The 19,259-nt window shown below is 36.1% G+C and overlaps 1 protein-coding gene across 2 annotated transcripts in view; it reads left to right on the top strand.

Moving 5' to 3' along the window:
- Positions 1-19,259, top strand: part of LPAR1 (lysophosphatidic acid receptor 1) — a 124,959-nt gene that overhangs the window by 51,057 nt on the left and 54,643 nt on the right. The gene's annotated exons all lie outside the window — the stretch shown is intronic.

Consider the following 19,259-nt stretch of genomic DNA (forward strand, 5'->3'; position numbering starts at 1 on the left):
ATCCCAGGGTCGCTGCTGTCATTTGTCAGCATTTCCAACAGCAGCATCTTATCTGCACATCTTCCCTGTTACATAAGCTCCTATCAGCTGGTGAGTAACATAAATACTTCTCAATGACTCATTTAATTAAAATGTTTAACACTGCCCAAGGTTGAAAGAGGTTATATTTAATAAACACCAGGGGAAATGTGTACTCTCATAAATTCTCTGTGGGAAGTAAATTGGTCCAGTCACTGCAGAGAGTAATTTGACAGCATCTATTAAAATTATATACTTTACACATACCCTGCCCCTATCTTGGTATCTACATTAGAAAAACACTCGCACGTGAGCCCAAGGAGGAGTGCATACAAAGATTCATTGACGCATTGGTTGAAAACCAGGAAGTGCAAAACATGAATATCGAATAGTGCAAAGACTTAATAAATTCAAGTTTGTGGATATGACTGAAATACCATTCAGCAGTTAAAACATGAAGATATCTGCAAAGCTATATATTGCTCAAAGATACGTTATGGAAGAAAAATAAAGCAAGATGATGCAGAATGATACAAGAGGGCAAAAGTTAGATCTTGGGAGACACAAAACCCCTTTAAAGCTTAACTTTACCCAACAAAATCTTATTCCTTAGTATTTAATTTCTCCTTAGGGAGAATTTAAACTTAATTAACATCTTCTCCTTCAGGGTCACTAACAATAAAAAAAAAAAAAAGGTCAAGAAACACTGGTTTCTTAAAGGGTGCATATGGGCTCTGCAGTCCCACTGCCTGAGTTGAAATCCTGGCTCGGACATTTACTTATTAACTGAGCCTGAGAGGAAGGTGTTTACCCTCGCGGTGCCTCTATTTCCCCACCCGCAAAATGAGCATAGCAATAGTGAAGCCAATCTCATTGGGTGGTTCTAAGGATTAAATGAGAGGATCTGTATAAAACTTAGAGTAGTGTCTGGCATATATTACTCAATCTGTGTTAGCAAGAATTTTTGTTATTGTTCAGCAAGCCCTGTGGCCAACCTGGGGAATACAAGAAAGGAGGCTTTGGTCCTGCTAGAGTTTAGAAATGTAATGGGAGACACACAGATAAGGAAACAAGTTCCAACACTGTGTCATGAATGCGATGATACAGGAAGTATTGGGTGTTCCACGGGTAAAGCGGAACATCCAGAAAAGACTTGGAGGATCAGGGAAGGCTTCTTGAAGGAAGACCACCAGGCTGGGAACTAATGACTACGAGTTATTTTGGTAAAGGAGAAGAAAAAGTATGTGTGAATGTCAAATGTCCCAAGGTGAGAGAGAGCAAGAGAGCACAGCATTTAGAATTTCATTTAGGATAGTTGTAGTATAGTGGGGCCTGGGGTTGTCAACAGTGATGTCCCTAGAGCCACCTCTGCCAGCTCAAGGAGGGGCAGATTGTTAAATTTTCAGGAATTTTGTAAGCTGGTTGACTTCGTGCTGGTAGCTTGAAATCAGCCTCAGTGGAGTATTTACACTACAGAAATTGGCAAATGCTAGAATTAGCATAAATGGGTTAGAGTATAAGGTTGGAGATTTTTGTAGGGCTTTGCAAATCATATTAAGGAATTTAACATTGATCTTAAAGAATCAATAGTAGTGTAGTTTAATGGCTATCTAGGCTTTGGAATCTTAGACCTGGATTCAAATCCCAACTTTTGATAATTCTATTGAGCAGATTGGTTAATTAATCTCAACTGGGGTAGATGGGAACAACAGTGGCAATTGATAGGTGGAGAAGTAAGCATTCTTGGAAGGAGCCCACTATAAACTCTGGTGTTAGGTCACAGAGAGAGGTAACTTACTGTTCTGGAGAGATGCAGACCATTGGCTCACTTGGTTCCCAGGATCCTCTGGTCAGTGATGGACCTCCTGGTATATGTCAGCTCTTCACATGTAATTTGTACAGTCAAATTTTAGCCCAAGGCTGACTTTCCCTTGCCCCCACACTTGCATTGAGGTCTTCTCTCTTATTCTCAGTTTTTCCCAAGCTCAGAGGAGGTAAAAATAATTTAAATACAGCATCTCTTTAGGCAAAGCATAATACGCAGTTTACTCAATCAGCTTAGCGTGGTATTGTCTGGCACATCAACTTGCATTCTTTGAGAGTGAATTCAGGGACCTGTGTAAAGATAAACCCACATTCAAGTGTAAAAGGCTTGAAACTCCTTTTCTAAAGCCAAAACAACAATTATTTTTAAAAAAGCTTTTGGTTTTGTTTGTTACTCTATTCATTTGGTAACAAAGAGCATTTTTCTCATCAAGGCTGCCTAATACTAGATATAAACTAATTAAAATGAACAAATAGCTTGTGATTGTTTCAAACAATAATAGGGAAGAAAGCTCCCATTGTCACTCCTGCAGGGATTGCTGTTTAGTTAGTGAAAGATATGCCTTGTGCTTTGAAGTCAGACAAGTTTGTATTGTCTGCTTTATTCCTGCCTGGACTTAAAGACAGATTTTTGTTTTCTTCTGCTGAGAAAGCACCTAGCTTCCTTGCAAAGCTAGGTGAATACCAAGGCAAAACTGGACTAGCAGCAGCAGGAAGACTGTGTGTGTAGCTGATTTATAGTTTTGCTAGTCCAGACACTGATAAAGAGCTTCCTTATCTAAAGGAAGCTCCAAGGATGTATTTGCAGACAGGAACCTGTTCATTAGGTTGAGTTAATGTGTTCATGTCCTGTGCATGTTGGGGGGTGGGGATGTGGTAGGAAACCAACAAAAACAACAAAAAACTTGCCACTCTCAATAGCCATTTTCTGTTTCTAGAATTGACTTAAGCACTACCTTAATTGTGTTTGATCAGGTTACTGTGGGTAGAATTTGCATTAAAAGTTTAATTTTCATTTTTATTAATAATAGAAGAGTCAATAGTTCAATACCTGAATGAACAGTTTGGCTTCTCTCAAACCCAGGACTTGTATTAGAGTCCAGAATAGCCATCTGAGAACTTAAAAGGCATTCAGTTCTCACACCTTCTATTCCAGTAAGGAAGGATTGTTTTCCATCAGTGTTTCATAAAGCATTTCTTTCTGCCTCTCATTTACTTTGTGACCATTGTGGTTTTAAACCAAGGACATAAAGATATTTTGATCTCTCCAGCAAATCCTTAATTTCTTGTAGCTTTCATTAAAGATGTGAATTCGGGTAGATTTTCAATGTCTTAATCAAGAGATTGTTCCTCTAATTCTTGCTCACTGTTCTGATAAAAGGTGATTGGTCTCTACTTGTCTGTTGAAAGACAAGTTTTTTTTTTTTTTTTAAATGTCATTAGTGATAGATTCTCTTAATGAAATACATCACATTAATATTTCCAAAATTTACATTTTGGAAGGTTTTATTTCTGGCATTAGAGAGTAGATGTTTTTTGATCAAAGTAACTAAATTTCACATAAAAGGGATTGCATTTTTTTGAGGTTGAAAGATTTCTGGGTGGTTTTTTTTTTGGTAGATTTTTTTATTATGGTAGTTTTCAACATTCACAAAAATAAAGATAATATAACATAATGAATTTCAATATAGCCACCACCTAGATTCAATAATTATCAACATTTTGGCACACTTGCTTCGCTTGCTTTCATTTTTGGAGGGAAGAAGTATTTTAAAGTAAATCCCTGATGTTGTCATCTTTTTTTCAATCCTCATATATCAATATGGATCTCTAAAAAATCATTTGTTTACATAACCACAATACCATTATCATACTTAACAAAATTAAAAAGATTCCTTAATATCATTTTATACTCAATATATTCAGATTTCCTCAATTGATTTTTTAAAACATGTTTTAGTAGTTTGTGTGCCACCCTTTTTTTTAACAAAAAATTGATTAAGATCAGTTTACTTTTCTGCATAAAATTATTCAATGACTCTTAAGGTTTAAAACAGCAATGCCACTTCCTCCCTTTATTTTCTTTTTTCTTTTATTTATTTTCTTTTTTTCGTACTGATTATCAGTGTGTATCTTCTTTTTTTCTAAGTGAGAAAACAGATTGAAATTATAACCAGAATATTTCACCACTGAAGAATACAAAAATGAGACATACACTGAAGGCTCCAAAGTAAGGAAAGTAATATGATGGTTGCAATTGTTAAATTATGGATCTCTTAAGTAAGGGATCAGGGATTATCTTGATAGTGCTCTCTTTCAGACAATTACTTACAGTATAAAGTATAGTTCCAGTGCCATACAGTAAAGACGTAGTGTGATCTGGCTTCACCCAACATGGAATTGAGAAAAGAGAATGCATGGGCTTAGATCCAGGTGGATTTTGGTTCAAATCTAGGCTGTTGTTGTAGATCAGAGTTAGGGGATCTTCAGTATAGATCCCTCTTTCAGCTTCATTTTTTTTTTTAAATCTCCAGAATTCAAATATACACTGTGGTCACAAGTTTAAATGTCAAAAACACTGCTGAGGGCTTTGTGCAGTATCAGCCCTTTACTAGATACCTGACATGTGTGAGTTCCTTCCCTTTTCCCCATGATTACGCTGGGAGTTCTTCACAGGGAGAAAGTGGTTACTGGTACATATGGGCTGTGTGCTTATGTGGTATGCCAGAGGATCCATCAGAGGAAAGCCAAGTTAGATAAACACTCCATGGAGAACTCCAGTGTAGTGCCAGGAATAAATGCATGTGGAGATAAACATTGAGATTTCTGACTTACTCCATCTCAAACTCTGTTTCTATTAGAAGTTAAATTTGTTCTCATATTGCAATTTAAATTCATCTACGCCCCTTTTGTGTTTATAAACTCAGATAAAGCTTGAGAGGATATATTATTTCAGAATCTGAGAGCACATTTTGAGTTTTCTATTCATAAGACAGAATTGTACAGGGGCACATAGGGTAAACCACAAATGACATCTTTCATGTTTGTTTATTTTTCTTTCTATTATGTTTTTGAATTGGCTTAGTCTTTCATGATTAATGGAGCTGCTGCTTTATCCTTCAAAAGGGGGGTGGCTTTCTCCCTCTATTGTGCCTTGTGGTGCAGTTTGCCTGATTTCCTTTTCATACTCCTAGGTTCTCCAGCTACTTTTCTTGGAACTTTTATTGCAGCTTTGTCATGAATAAATACTAAGGTGGGACAATGCCTTACTGTTTTTACTAGCTAAGGGAATCATAATTATAGAGCCCAGAGGATTTCTGTCTTTTGAGATCTGTACCGTGCTGTAATAAGACCATCATTAAAAAAAAAAAAATCAACCTTCATTTGCTGTGCGATGATACTGCCATTGGGTAATTGCATGGCATCACTGAAGAACTGCCCTTAAGTTAAACTTACCTCATTTCATAAATGATCTTCCAAAGAGAAGTCAACGTGGGTTGATACCTGCTCCTTAGCATCAGACAAAATGTTTGCGGAAGGGCAGTGGGATAGATTAGTTTCTGAGAGCCTAGGTTGGCAATACAACACCTCTCAAAGATTCAGACAACCTTTGGTAGCCTGAGTTCCAGTCCTGTAGGAAGAGGAGTAGGGTGTGTTTGTTGGTGAACTAGATGGCTGCCTGATTTCAAAGTCAGGGTTTCCAGCAGGTGATTTTAAAATATTTGCACTTAGATGAGCCCCCACGAGCCAGTTCAGGCCTGGAAAGAAGCACCATTTATCGGGATTCAGGTGTGGGCCCAGCTCTAAGGAGCTCTATTAACAGAACTCTGTTTCCTATTACTTTAATTGTGGGTGATCAGGTTACTGAAGTAACCTGACAAAACAATGGAGAAGAGGACCCAGGAAACATCCCACTCCAATGGCCTGTGGATAGTTAAGGGTTTAACCTCTGCCATATTGGATTGTGTAGAGATGACAGATAGGAACTCAGGATTCCTCTATCATGGTCAGGGGTAGATCTCACCTCAGTGAGACGTGGCAGGGTGGAGAGACTCAACTGCAGATCATTCCAATGTCTTATGCAAAATTAACTAGGAAAACTAGGGCAAAATTGAACCTGCAGATGGGAAGTCAACTCTATGGTGGTGGAGAAAGAGAAGGCAGAGGAAACAAGGTGGCAAATGATAGGGGTCTGCAAGGATTATAGTCATCAGTCACACCATGATCCTTTACTGTTTCAAATGATGTATCAGAAATACACATTTACTCATAGAACTCTTAACACTTTTTGCACAATTTTTTTCTTAAAATTATTAAAAATAAATTTCTGTCACTATGTAAAATGTTAAATGCTGTTTTTCTGATTGTACATATTCATTTTACTGCTTCCTTAAGCTAGTCACAGAAAGAAGAGTTTACAGAGACAAGCTGTTTTGTAAAAATAAAAGAACACAGTAATGGAAGGTAATAGATGATAATAAAAACTAAAGTAGGCATACAATCCTATTTTTATTTATTTTATTTTATTTTTTTGAGATAGGGCTTCAGTCTGTAGCCCAGGTTGGAGCAATCACAGCTCACTGCAACCTCCAACTCCTGGGCTCAAGTGATTCTCCTAGCTCAGCCTCCCAAGTAGCTAGGACTACAGGTGCGCACCACCACCCCTGGCTAACTTTTTTCTTTTTAAAAATTTTTGTAAAGATGAGGTCTCATTATGTTGCCTGGGCTGGTAATCCTATTTTTAAAAATTGAAATGGAATAAGGTTATAAAGAAATATATTCTGTTATTATTAGCCTATGAACAAAATGGACTGATGGAAAATAATTTTTCATTTACTTCATAGGATAAATGATTTAGTTATATCATTTTGATCTGTGAGTTCAAGTAAGGCTGTGTTTTAGAGATGGCAGTTGGTTTATGAAGGTTCAAGCCCTCTGAGTTTAAAAGTTTCAGGAGTACAGATGTCACGGAAATAGAGTAACCAATGCTCAATTCTTAAAAGAAGGTGTTTTTGTCTCCATTTTGTAGATGAGGAAACTAGTATGTCCCTCTCCTTCTTTTCCCTTCCTCTTTTAATGGCTCAGATGGAATTAGGTTTCTTTCTTTCTAAAATAAAATATGTCAAACATAATAAAATGTGCAGAGGGAATTATAATACAATAATATGTCCATTACCCAGCTTTGTAAAATTTTAATGTTTTGATGTAATTTCTTCAAAATCTTTTGGGATTTAATAAATAAAACAAATGAGTCATTACAGATAAAGTTGAAGGCCCTTGTATTCCTTCCCAATTCTATTAACCTTCTGTTTACCCAGATAATAAATTGATATTTAGCACCTCTCTGCATGTGTTTGTGGATATATACACATGTGGGAAAAATATAGACAATATATAGTAGGTTTCTGCAAGTTTTGGACATTCATAAGAATGGTGTACTGCACATATGCTTGTCAAGTTGCTTTAGTTATTAGCATATATACAGCTATACTTTATTTTAACTGCTTTGTTGTATACCTTTCTGGTTCTATTATAATTTATCCATTCACCAGTTGATGAATATTTATATTGATTCTAATATTTTATATTATAAAAGACTGGCAATGAAAATTTTTGTGGGTCTCCTCAGGCACCTGTGTGATTTTTTTTCCTCCCCCCTAGGGTTAGAATCTTTCAGTCTAGTGTGTGAATATGTCTGACATTAGTAGGTTTTGCCAAGTGTTTTACAAATCTGTTGGACTAAATTTTACATTCATTAGCACTATATTACTGTCCTACCCAACCCTTGATATTTTCAGACTTGTTAATTTTTGCCAACCTGGTGGAAATATTAATACATTGGACCTCACTGCAGTTTGTATTTAACTTTGTCTGATTTCCTGTAAGAGTTATTTTCCTTTTATGTGATTATCTGCCATTAAGGTATCCTCTTCTGTGAATTGCCTGTCCACATCTTTGCCCAGTTTTGTTTTAGACTGTTTGGATTTTCTCTTTTTGATTTGTAAAAAGTCTTTACAGTTCACTGTCAAGAAGTCTGTCTTTTGTGTATTGCCAAACTTTCTGCTAATCTTTAGCTTTTCTTTTCATTCATTTTCAAGTCTTTTTGCAGCACAGAAGTTTTAAATTTTTGATTAGTTAAATTTTTATCAGTGTTATAGTTTTATTTAGAAAGATCCTCCCTACTCACAGCTTATAAATTTCTCATTTTCATCTAAAAGTTTTAGAGATTTACTTTTTACACATATAGCTTCATATTGCCCAAAATGGGTTTCTGTGTATAATACTGGATTTATATCACCTGAAATGGATTTCTGTGTATGACGTAGATATTCAATTTATTTTATTTTTTTTATATGGATGAACAGTTAAGCCATTTTCTCAATTGATGTGTAAAGCCATGTCTCATATCAAGTTACCATATAAGTGTGTGTTTCAGGCCCTCTATTCTGTTCCATTGGGCTATTCGTGTATTTCTGTGCCAATATCACAATGATTTAACTACCATTACTTCAAAAATGTGGTATTCAGAAGAGTGTCTCATTGATTTTTCAAGCTATCTTGGATGTTCTTGTTGTTTTTTACTTTTATATCAGTGTTCAGAGAGCCTGTATGTTATGAAATGTTATGAAAACCCCTTTGGGAATTTAATTTTATCACATTAAATTTATACAGTTGACCCTTGAGCAATGTGAGGGTTAGGGGTGTTGATCTACTATGCAGTCAGAAATTTGTGGGTAACTTTTGACTCCCCAGAAACTTTACCACTAGCCTACTGTTAACTGGGAGGCTTTCTGATAACGTATATAGTTGACTAACACGTATTTTTTATGCTGTGTGTATTATATAGTGTTTTCTTACAATAAAGTAAGCTAGAGAAAAGAAAATCTTAAGAAAATCATAAGGAAGAGAAAAGACATTTACTATTAAGCGGAAGTGGATAATTATAAAGGTCTTCATACTCCTTGTCTTCACATTGAATGGGCTGCAGAGGAGGAAGAAGAGGAGGGGTTGGTCTTGTTGTCTCAGGGGTGGCAGAGGCAGAGGAAAATCTGTGTGTATGTGGACTCATGCAGTCCAAACCTGTGTAGTTCAGGGGCCAAGTGTTTATTAATACTGGAAAGACTGATATCATTATAGCTTTCTTTATTCATAAAATAGTTTACCTTCATTTAGGTTTTCTTATAAGCTTTTGAATATTATTTCTAGATTTTGAGTATTATTTCTAGATACATTAGAGCTTTCATTGTTGTAAATGTGTTCTTTCTTGAAATAAACACTATGTTTTCTGGTGTTTCTGTAGGAACTGTTGATTCATATGGCTTGATGTTTAATCCAACAAACTTGCTGAACTCTCTTAATACAGTTTGTTTATAGATTGTCTCATATTTTCTATGTAGCTGATTATATGTGGATGAAAATAAGTTTTTTTCCCTTTCCAGTTCTTTTCTTTTTTTACTCTGGTCTTACTGCCCTGACCATGACCACCAGTACATGCCAAGAGCAACTGGCAATTGAGTCAGATTTGTCTGTTTTAAAAGGGAATGCTTCCATCAAATATGACAATTACTGTACATGTTTGGTAGCTGCCTTTTATTAACTTAAGAAAATTAGTTCTCTTCTAATTCTAGATTACCAAATTATGTCATAAAAAGGTATTAAAAATTACCAAATACACTTTCCATGTCTTTTAAATGATCATTGGCTTTTTTTTTCTTTGAGTTTGTAAAAGTGGCTAATTATGTAACCAGATTTTTTAAATGTTAAATCATCTTTGAATTCTGGAAGAAACCCTGTTTAGTCATAAAAACAAATATACATACATACCCTGTTTTAGTCATGCATGGACATACCTTGTCTGTGTATACAGACATACAATACATCAATATTTTTACATATATCTTAATATTTACATACACACATTGCTCTATTTGATTTACTCGCATTTTATTTAGAAACTCTGATTCATGTTCTTAAATAAGATGGGCTCATAATTTAATTTACTCTTACTCATCTTGTTTGTTCTTGCAATGTGATTATGTTGGCTTCAGACAAAGGTAACCAAATACGCTTTGAAAATACAAAACCAAAACAATAATAGCAGGTAATTTTAGGCAGGCTTCAAAGCAAATAGAAATAAAATGCTGAACCACAGTAACATATAAGACGGGAATGGAGACATTGGAGTGAAAGCATTTCAAGGGAAGAGGATAATCTTTGGACTTCAAGTGTGCATGTTAAAATATTGAGAATAAGTATTAGAGAATAGAAAGTATAATTCTTAAACCAGTAAAAGTGGAAAAGGGGGAGTACACCCAATCAGTTCATTTCTGTCTTTAATCATTTATTTTCTGACATTCTTGGGTCTAATCTTGCTGCTGACTGTTCTGTCAATTCTCACATATGGAATCCCTCCTGTATTTTTATTCTTTTGAAAGATGAGTTCATATTCAGTGGGGCTGATCCAAGAGAATCCTGTGTGGCTGCATTGAGGTCTGGTCCTCTGGAGAAGCTGGGTGTGTGCTGGTGCCAGGCACATGGAGTGGAGGGAATACGGGAATATCACAAACTCAGGACCCGGTTTATGTTAATTGCTTCTCCTGTGGGTTCTCAAACTTGACAGGTAGTCTAACTTCACATCGCAACCTTGTGTGATTTTTAGGCTTGGAGTCATGATTTCTTAATGGAGTCTTTTAACTTATTTATTTTCCAATCTGGAGCCTAAGCTCCACACAGACTTTCTTGTTCTTCCCAGATAAATTGGTATATTATTTTTTTCTGATCTACTCATTTACTGATTTGGAGATCTTTGAGACTGCATATGAGTGGGTCTCAGTTCTAACTCACTGCCTCAGTCAAGGCCAAGGGTTCATTTTCTGTTTCCCAGTAGCATTTAAAACTCTGTCTCCATAAACTCTGATAATCTACTGCCCGGGCAGCCTGTCACCTTGATTTGAAGTTCCCTCTTAGCTCAACAATGCATCCGGGAACTATTTAATTTATTTTATCCACCATATTTTAGCGTTTTTAGTGAATTTTTGCATTTCTTTCTCTTAGGACTGATAGAGAATTCTCTCTTTGGAAATTTGGTAAATATGATGATGTAGCCTGGTAGATAATGGGCTATAATGGATAAAAAGTATTTTTCTTGACTTATAATTTATATTTTCCATACTTTCTTTTTACATATGTGTACATCATTTTTGATGTACATCATTGCTTTTTAAGAAGTAGCACTTTATGTACTTTTTCATATAAACCTTTTGAAATTTAGTTGCATATTCTTCAGCATTATAAAGATTCTAGCTTTAAATCATTTTTAGTTGGTATCAGCATTATTCTGTGGCCTATTTTCTGATTCTAGTGACAAATTGTGTCATTTTCTTGTTTCTAATTTGAGGCCTTAAAAAGCGTAAGGACTGTTTTTTTGTTAATAGAGACTTAATGGCATTTAATAAATTTTATGCTATCTATTTTCTAATCCTTTTTTGTAGGGGAGGAAATAGGTCTGATTATTTTAGATTTAAGAACTAGAATTGAAAAGGTCTTAGAGACCATTCTTTCCTTAATTTACAAATGAGAAAATTGAGACTCAGAGCAGTTGTGGAACTTACTGAAGACCAAATTAGCTGGATGAACGTCAGAATCAGGAAGAGACTTGGTTAGCCAAGGCTATAAATCAGGCCCTCCACTGTTGTGCTTTAACAGAAGTTGGAACAAGCTGGCTTGATTTATATCTTATTACTGGTCCTTTATCCAGCATGGATTAAGATCCCTTCCTTAGAGTATGTCAGTAGAGTACATATTTACATTCGTATCTAAATGCGTACTCAACCAAATCGGTTTAATTACCAGTCTGTGAGTTTATACTAAGTGTTCCCTTTTCCTTTGGGCTAATGAATATGTAATTGTTTTTTAGGAGATTAAAAAATGCATTGAAGGCACAGCGCAGTGGCATGCCCAACCTGGCAGCTCATACACGTCTGTGAATGTGCGCATGAATAAATGAAGTACGTAGGGAAGATGAAGGCCACATGCGACCCTTTAGTGTTTAGGCTTGGCAGATTTGTTGTGACTTCTTTTGAGGTCACACAATAGGGTGAGGTAAATTTCTGAGATTTGGAACATCTGCTCTGTAGACCAGCTATTGAGGACATCCCCACCCCTGCCCCTTCATCTTGAGATATAGTAATTGGTGCATGAGAAAAGGGCGTGAATGTGGACTTTATCTAATTTGGAAATAATGATACCTGTATTTTTGTTTCTTAGGGCAAAATTCTGTAACTTCTCTTTTTATGGACAAATTTCTACTTATAGTGATTTGGATATTAGAATAATGAACTTTTAAAAAAAAGTACTTACTGAGTTTTGTCTGAGCATATTTTTGTTTTTCCCAAAATTTCTTGCAATAAATGAGTTACTTTCTAAAGATGAAAAAATCATTTATAATCTTACTTATATAAATTTTACACAATTGTCATTCTGTACATGTTTATCCTTTCCCCTATGTTTCACTCCATTTTTCACAATTTATATAGTATATTTTGATTTTTATCTGAGTAGTAAGAGAAAATTAATACATTTATATTCTCCCCCAAGTTTTTATCAATACAATAAGTAATTTTAATCCTAGATTAAGTTATTTTTATAATAGGTATAACTTCTTTCAAGAATTATTTTTGATATAATTCTATATTTGCTTTAAGTTTTATAACCACTTGAAGAACAATTACTTAGTATTATATGCATTGTGGGTTTTAATGCTTGCTGCCAGGGTCTTCATGTTGTGGGTGTTTTTGTTTTTCTGTTGTTTGGTTTTTTTTTTTTAAACTTCTCATGACTGACTTGTATATCTTGTATATGTACTTTCTTTAGGAAGGAAACATAGATGGTATTCTTTCTGAGAACCCACATCTCTGAGACTGTTCTTTTTTTTTTTTTTTTGAGACAGAGTCTCACTCTGTTGCCCGGGCTAGAGTGAGTGCTGTGGTGTCAGCCTAGCTCACAGCAACCTCAAACTCCTGGGCTCAAGCGATCCTTCTGCCTCAGCCTCCTGAATGGTGGGACTACAGGCTTGCGCCACCATGCCCAGCTAATTTTTTCTATATATTTTTAGTTGTCCAGCTAATTTCTTTCTATTTTTAGTAGAGACAGGGTCTTGCTCTTGCTCAGGCTCGTCTCAAACTCCTGAGCTCAAATGATACACCTGCCTTGGCCTCCCAGAGTGCTAGGATTACAGGCTTGAGCCACTGCTCCTGGCCTGAGACTGTTCTTTATTGTCCTCATATGAGAACATCACTATAGTTGGCTGTGGGTCTCAAATATTTTCTCCACATAGTGGAGATTTTGGTTGCTTGGGCTCTCTCTGTTCTTAGCAATTCTACATCAGAAGCCTGGGGATATCCTGTTCTCTCTCTCTTTAGATGTTTGATTGTTTTTTGTTGTTGTTTGTCTATACTCATAATTTTTCTTTATCATTGAGATTCCAAAATCTCATCAAGCTGTATCTATATTTTAGTTGCTTTTCATTAACTTTCTTTTGTAATGTATATAAATTTAAACCAGTAATCTGAAGTCTTTCTTTTTCACTTTTCTTCTGTTTGGAGCTGTGTTTCTTCAGCTTTGCCTTAAACTTTCTCAGATTCTGGTGTAACTTAATTTTTTTTTTCTATATCTGCCTCTTTCCTTTTTTTCTTGTCATCTCTTACCCTCTTCTCAGTGCTGAATGAAGTTTTTAAGTCTTCTACTTGCTATTTTAGTTCTCTGGTATTTTTTTTTTTTTTTTTTTTTTTTTTGAGACAGAGTCTCGCTTTGTTGCTCAGGCTAGAGTGAGTGCCGTGGCGTCAGCCTAGCTCACAGCAACCTCAAACTCCTGGGCTTCAGCGATCCTACTGCCTCAGCCTCCCGGGTAGCTGGGACTACAGGCATGTGCCACCGTGCCCGGCTAATTTTTTCTATATATATTTTAGTTGGCCAGATAATTTCTTTCTATTTTTTTAGTAGAGATGGGGTCTTGCTCTTGCTCAGGCTGGTCTCGAACTCCTGACCTTGAGTGATCCACCCGCCTTGGCCTCCCAGAGTGCTAGGATTACATGCATGAGCCACCACGCCCGGCCTAGTTTTCTGGTATTTTTATACTTCGTTTCATTGCCTGTGTTGCTGTTTATAATTCAGAAATTGTTTTTCAGTTTGCCCTGGTAGGCACAATAATGGCTTCCAAAGATACCCATTATTAACTTAATTCCCAGCATATGTGAAAATGCTGCCTTATATAGCAAAAGAGACTTTTCAGATGTGATTTATTTAAAGATCTTGAAATAGGGAGATTATTCTGGATTACCTGAATGGACCCAGTGTAATCACTAGGGTCTTCAGGTGTGGAAGAGGGAGGAAGAAGAGTTAGCATCAACAATGTGAAAGGACTTGACTGGCTGTTACTGGCTTTTGAAGATGGAAGGGGGCCATGAGCCAAGACATGTGGGCAGCCTCTGGAAGTTGGCAAAGATAAGAAAACAGATTCTCCCCCAAAACCTCTGGAAAGGAACACAGCCCCTTCCACCACCTTGATTTTAATCCAGTGAGACCCATTTTAGACTTCTGACCTCCAGGACTATGAGATAATAAATTTGTGTATTTAAGCTGCTAAATGTGTAGCACTTCGTTATAGCAGCAATAGGAAACTGATACAATCTCCATGTAGTTTTTACTGGTTTTTTTTGTTTGTTTTCATAATGGCTTTCTCTATTTTTAATATGGGTTCCCTAACAAAGAACATTGAGAACACAAATCAGAAATATCCTGTAATTTAATGTTTCTTTTCCCCCTCTTTCTCTTTGTTTCCCACCCCACTCTCATAAATCTGCTTCAGCGGGAGTTGTTTTCCCGTGTTCTTCAGGATGGTCATCTCCTTTGAAATTACATTTTTCCCCATTGTGTTTGATAATTTTTTTGTTTGCTGTAACACTGTAGCCATGACTGTCTTATTGGCTTATATATAGTCCAATCGTAGTTAAATTGGATTGTCCCTGAGCTTGATGTGGGTTTTCTGACCGAGTTCATTGGGTTCTGAAGAAGGAAGAAAGCCCATTCACACTGCCCTTCTGACTGTTACTGGAGGTGCTTCCAGGTTCTCCTCTGCTTATTTTCTGGACCTGTTGCTTTTTGCAGACAATAGGAGAGGAGATTTAATTCCTTTTTCAATTCAGTCCTATTATACTAAATGCAGCTGAAATTTCTCTTACTTTTTCTCAGATATATTAGACCCTTCCTATTTTTAATTCCTGATATGTTTTATACTCTTTCAATATTTAGCTGGTAATTTTTGTGAACTATAGAGTTCTTACCCAGAATCTTTAGTGTAGAATTTTAAGTCTGAATTAGACCTTATGCATAATTTAGTCTGACTTCCTCATTTCACCAGATGATAAAACTTAGGTTCAAAAAATCATATCAATTATACCATTAAATATGTATGGTTTTTATGGCATCACACTCAATTTCTGAGAGGAAATAAATGGCATAGGACTGAGTCTCATGCCTTTTGTTGATTCAGCACATGAGATACCATTAGAGAAAATCTAATAGTTTTATTCGTCTTAGCTGACTGTGGTTTAGAAAGACAACTTATACTTTTTTGGCATCCTTAACTATATATAGTTTCTCTATGTGGGAAGGGCTAAGAAACCGTACGTATCTCTGCTTGACTGTGTTGGTACTTGGTGTTCAGAAGTTGGAATGTTGTGAAATAATGTATGCTTGATATTTGATTTGAACACTTCTCTTTGTCCAGAGAAAGTAAATGGTTACAGGGGCTAGTGGAAAGGACAGTAGTTTTACATTTGCATTTACAATTTTTGTATAACCTTTGCAGAAAGAGAACTTGTAAAGTATAAACATTTTCGATACTATCTTTATTAATGCAATCAATATGTATTTAGCATCTAATCCGTCTAAGAGGTGGATACCATACAAATGTAAATAAAAAAGCTAGAATCTCTGCCCTTATTGGGTTTATAGCCACATGGATGGAGGAATCAATGGGTAATTAAGCAATTATTATACAGTAAATTAAGTGTCATTATAGTTGAACTGTGGTAGGAAACACTTTGCCTAGACTTGGGAATGTCTGAAGCGAATGAAATAACATTTCAACTGATGAAAATTGGGGGGGGGGATTGTAGCACTCAAAGTATGGTCCCTGGACCAGCAGCATCCACATTACTTTGGGCCCTACCTTGGATCTACTGAATCAGACACTTGTGGAGTGTGGCCAGCAATCTGTGCTTTACAAACCCTCCAGGTGATTCTGATGCTGAGAATCAGAGGCAAGAGAGAGCACAACATATTAAATAGAGCTGGAGCAGAGACTTTGAAGTCATTAAGAGCTTGAGTTGTGGCAGGTGAGACCTGATAAAATGGTTCCAGAGTTTAGATTTTTATCTTAAGTGCACTTGTAAGCCATTGAAACATTTTCAGTAGAGGAACAGCTTGATCAGCTTTGTGTTTTAGAAGGATCACAAGAGAAGAGATTGGAGCTGAGTAGAAAGAACACGTAGGAAGCTAGTATAGTAATAATGTTGATAGTCATGCATGTGGAATAAAGTAGACAGGTTAGATAGATACTTAGGATAATTTCTAGGATTTGCTTATTGATTTAAATGATGAGGAGAAGGAGAAGGAGGAATTCCCAGGTTTGGCAGTTGGGCCACTGGATAGATAGTAATTGTCTATCTAGTCTCTGGGGTAGAGAGAGCTGGAGGGCAGGTTGGGGAGCACAAAGAAGATTATGAGTTTGAGTTTGGTTTTGAACATTGCAAGTGAAGAACTTATGGGGATAGTCAATAGAGATACCAGTAGGCAATTTGATATTTGCCTAGAGCTCAGGAAGGAAGTATGGGTTAAATATATAGACATGGAAGGATTTGGGATATATGAGGTAATTGAAGTCTTAAGGGATCAATTAGATAATGAAAATATGTTGAATGAATGAGAACATAAATATTGCAGAAACATCCATATTGGACATCAGAAGTACAAAATGACTGAGAAAGGACCACCCAGAGAGAATAATCAAAACCCAAGAGAGTATGATGTCATGGAAGCCTAGGAAAGAACTTTCCAGAAAGAGCCTCTCAGTTGTATGTCTGATACTCAAGTCAAAAGGGGCAGAAGAAAAGTTTCCATCTGGGTAGCAACACAAAGATTAGAGCAGCTGTGGGAAGTTATATGGATCTTAAGAATTTGACTAAAGTAGACTTACTATTAGATGGGGGTAGAAGCCATACTATGAGAAGTCAGTGGGAGACAGACATTATAGATGATTTGGCTATGAAGGAGGAAAAGAATCAAAGCTGGAAGGAGAACATGAGATCATAGGGGACCTTTTTTATTAAAAAAATAAAAACATAGCAGAGACTTAATGTTAAGCGTTGATGGTAAAGAGTGATGGTGGAGGGTGAGGGAGAGGAGGGAGAGGAGGGAAGGAAGAGAGAGGGATGAGAAAGGGGAGGAAACTGAAGACGGAGGAGAAAGGAAGCAATTGAGAGAACAAAGTTCTTGAAATAGTAGGAAAGGGCAGGATTCAGAGCACCGCAGTGGTAAAAGGGACACCTGTTGTAACAGAAGAAGAAGAAAGGATGGATTATTGAACAGGTAATTTTGTCTTGTTGCGGGAAGAAAAATGAGGGAGTTCCAATCTGATCATTTTCTACTTTCCTCTGTTTGGCAACAGCTGATGGAGAAAGAAAAGATGGGCTCAAAAGTTTGAGAATGGCAGATAAGTTTAAAATAGTCATTGTGCCGAATATGTAGAGTGGTAATTAAGGGGAGAGCCAGATTGTCATGTTGCGTTGAAGTCCCAGTTGAGGATAGACGTCATGAATTTATACGGGGATCAATCTGCAGATGTGTTCGTTTTCTCTTTCTCAGATGCCTTAATGTACATGTGGAAGTAGCAACAAATTGGATTCATCCAAATAACGTCCAAGGCTGATCTTATTCTAATATATCGTTTTAGAAGTACAGTGGGGTGAGGAGGAAAAAAGATAAAGGCCTCCATTTCCTTATCTAAAAGTTCTAAAATTCAAGAAACTCTGAAAACTGAAGATTTTTTTTTATAACTCATTTGGTGGCAAAACTTCTCTGAATGAATTGATTTGAGGTTATTTATAGCTTTTGCTTATTAAATTTAATATGCATGTCCATGTGTTTCACAAATTGCCTGTGATTATGGAGTGCTATCTCAAACTCCGCTGGGGATGTTATATCATATAGGGAATATGTTCCATATAACCGTTCTTAAACTCAGAAAAATTTTGAATTCTGAAAGACATCTGACCCCAGTGTCAAGAGGAGATTGTGTTCCTGTGTTAGTAATGAAGAGATTTGCAATGATAGATTAATACTATGGAATCTAAGCTAGATAAGAGAAAAGGGGAAGATGGGGAGGGTAATCCCACTAGGAAAAAGTAGAGTAAAGGAAATAGATAACTGCAAATAACTAGAAGTATTGGGGGTCAAGTAGAAAATTTGAGGAATGGGAAGTTGTGATGAGCAGTTATTATAGAATGCCTCAGTTATTTCCAAAGGGAGACAGTTCTGGGTGGTTACGAACTCCAGAGTTTGTGACTGTGGGCATGGGTAGCTGAGTTGTAATGGAATAGGAGGTCATTAGGGATGAGGTCAAGGGAATGAGAGACAAGAAAATTAGATGAGTTGACCAAACTAATGTCAAGATTTCGGATGGAATGGAGCACTACAAGCCAAGTTCTCTGATCCTCAGTGAATGAGGCACTCTGGAAGGTACAAAAGATACCAAGATGTTTAAGACAAATTCTTCACTCTTCCCTTGGACTATGATCTCTTTAAGAAACAGACAAGTAAAGAGATAAATAATTATACGGCATGTTAAGTGTAATGTTCAAAGCATGATCTAAAAGCTGTTAAAATCTAGATGTGGAAAGAGACTTTAGATGTCTGAATAAGTCAGAAGACTAACAAATTCTTAAGTGTTTCACATTGTTTTTGGAATTTTCAGTGTTTGATAAACATTTATATACAACCTATTGATATCTGGTAGAATATTTGATCAAAAAATAGTGTTTAAAACAGTCATATTTGCTAAGTAATTTGTTAATATTAGAAACAAAGCATGATAAAAGAAAAATGTAAAATATGAACTGCTTTTAAGAAGTATTTTTTGAGTCTTAGATAAATTTAAGGCTCTTGGAAGAGTGATTTATTCTATGTGATGTATAATTTTCTAGTTTCTTCTTTATTTTTTATTTTCTAATTTTGTTTTTTATTGACTACCTCTATTATTCTATTACAAACTGCCTCAATCCTTTTTGGATTCAAGTGAGAATATAAATAATAAGCAAAAACATTTTAGTCAATGATGTTCAAAATAAACATGTTTTAAA

The sequence above is a fragment of the Lemur catta genome, chromosome 10 (genome assembly GCF_020740605.2).
Source record: "Lemur catta isolate mLemCat1 chromosome 10, mLemCat1.pri, whole genome shotgun sequence".
Taxonomy (NCBI): Eukaryota; Metazoa; Chordata; class Mammalia; order Primates; family Lemuridae; genus Lemur; species Lemur catta.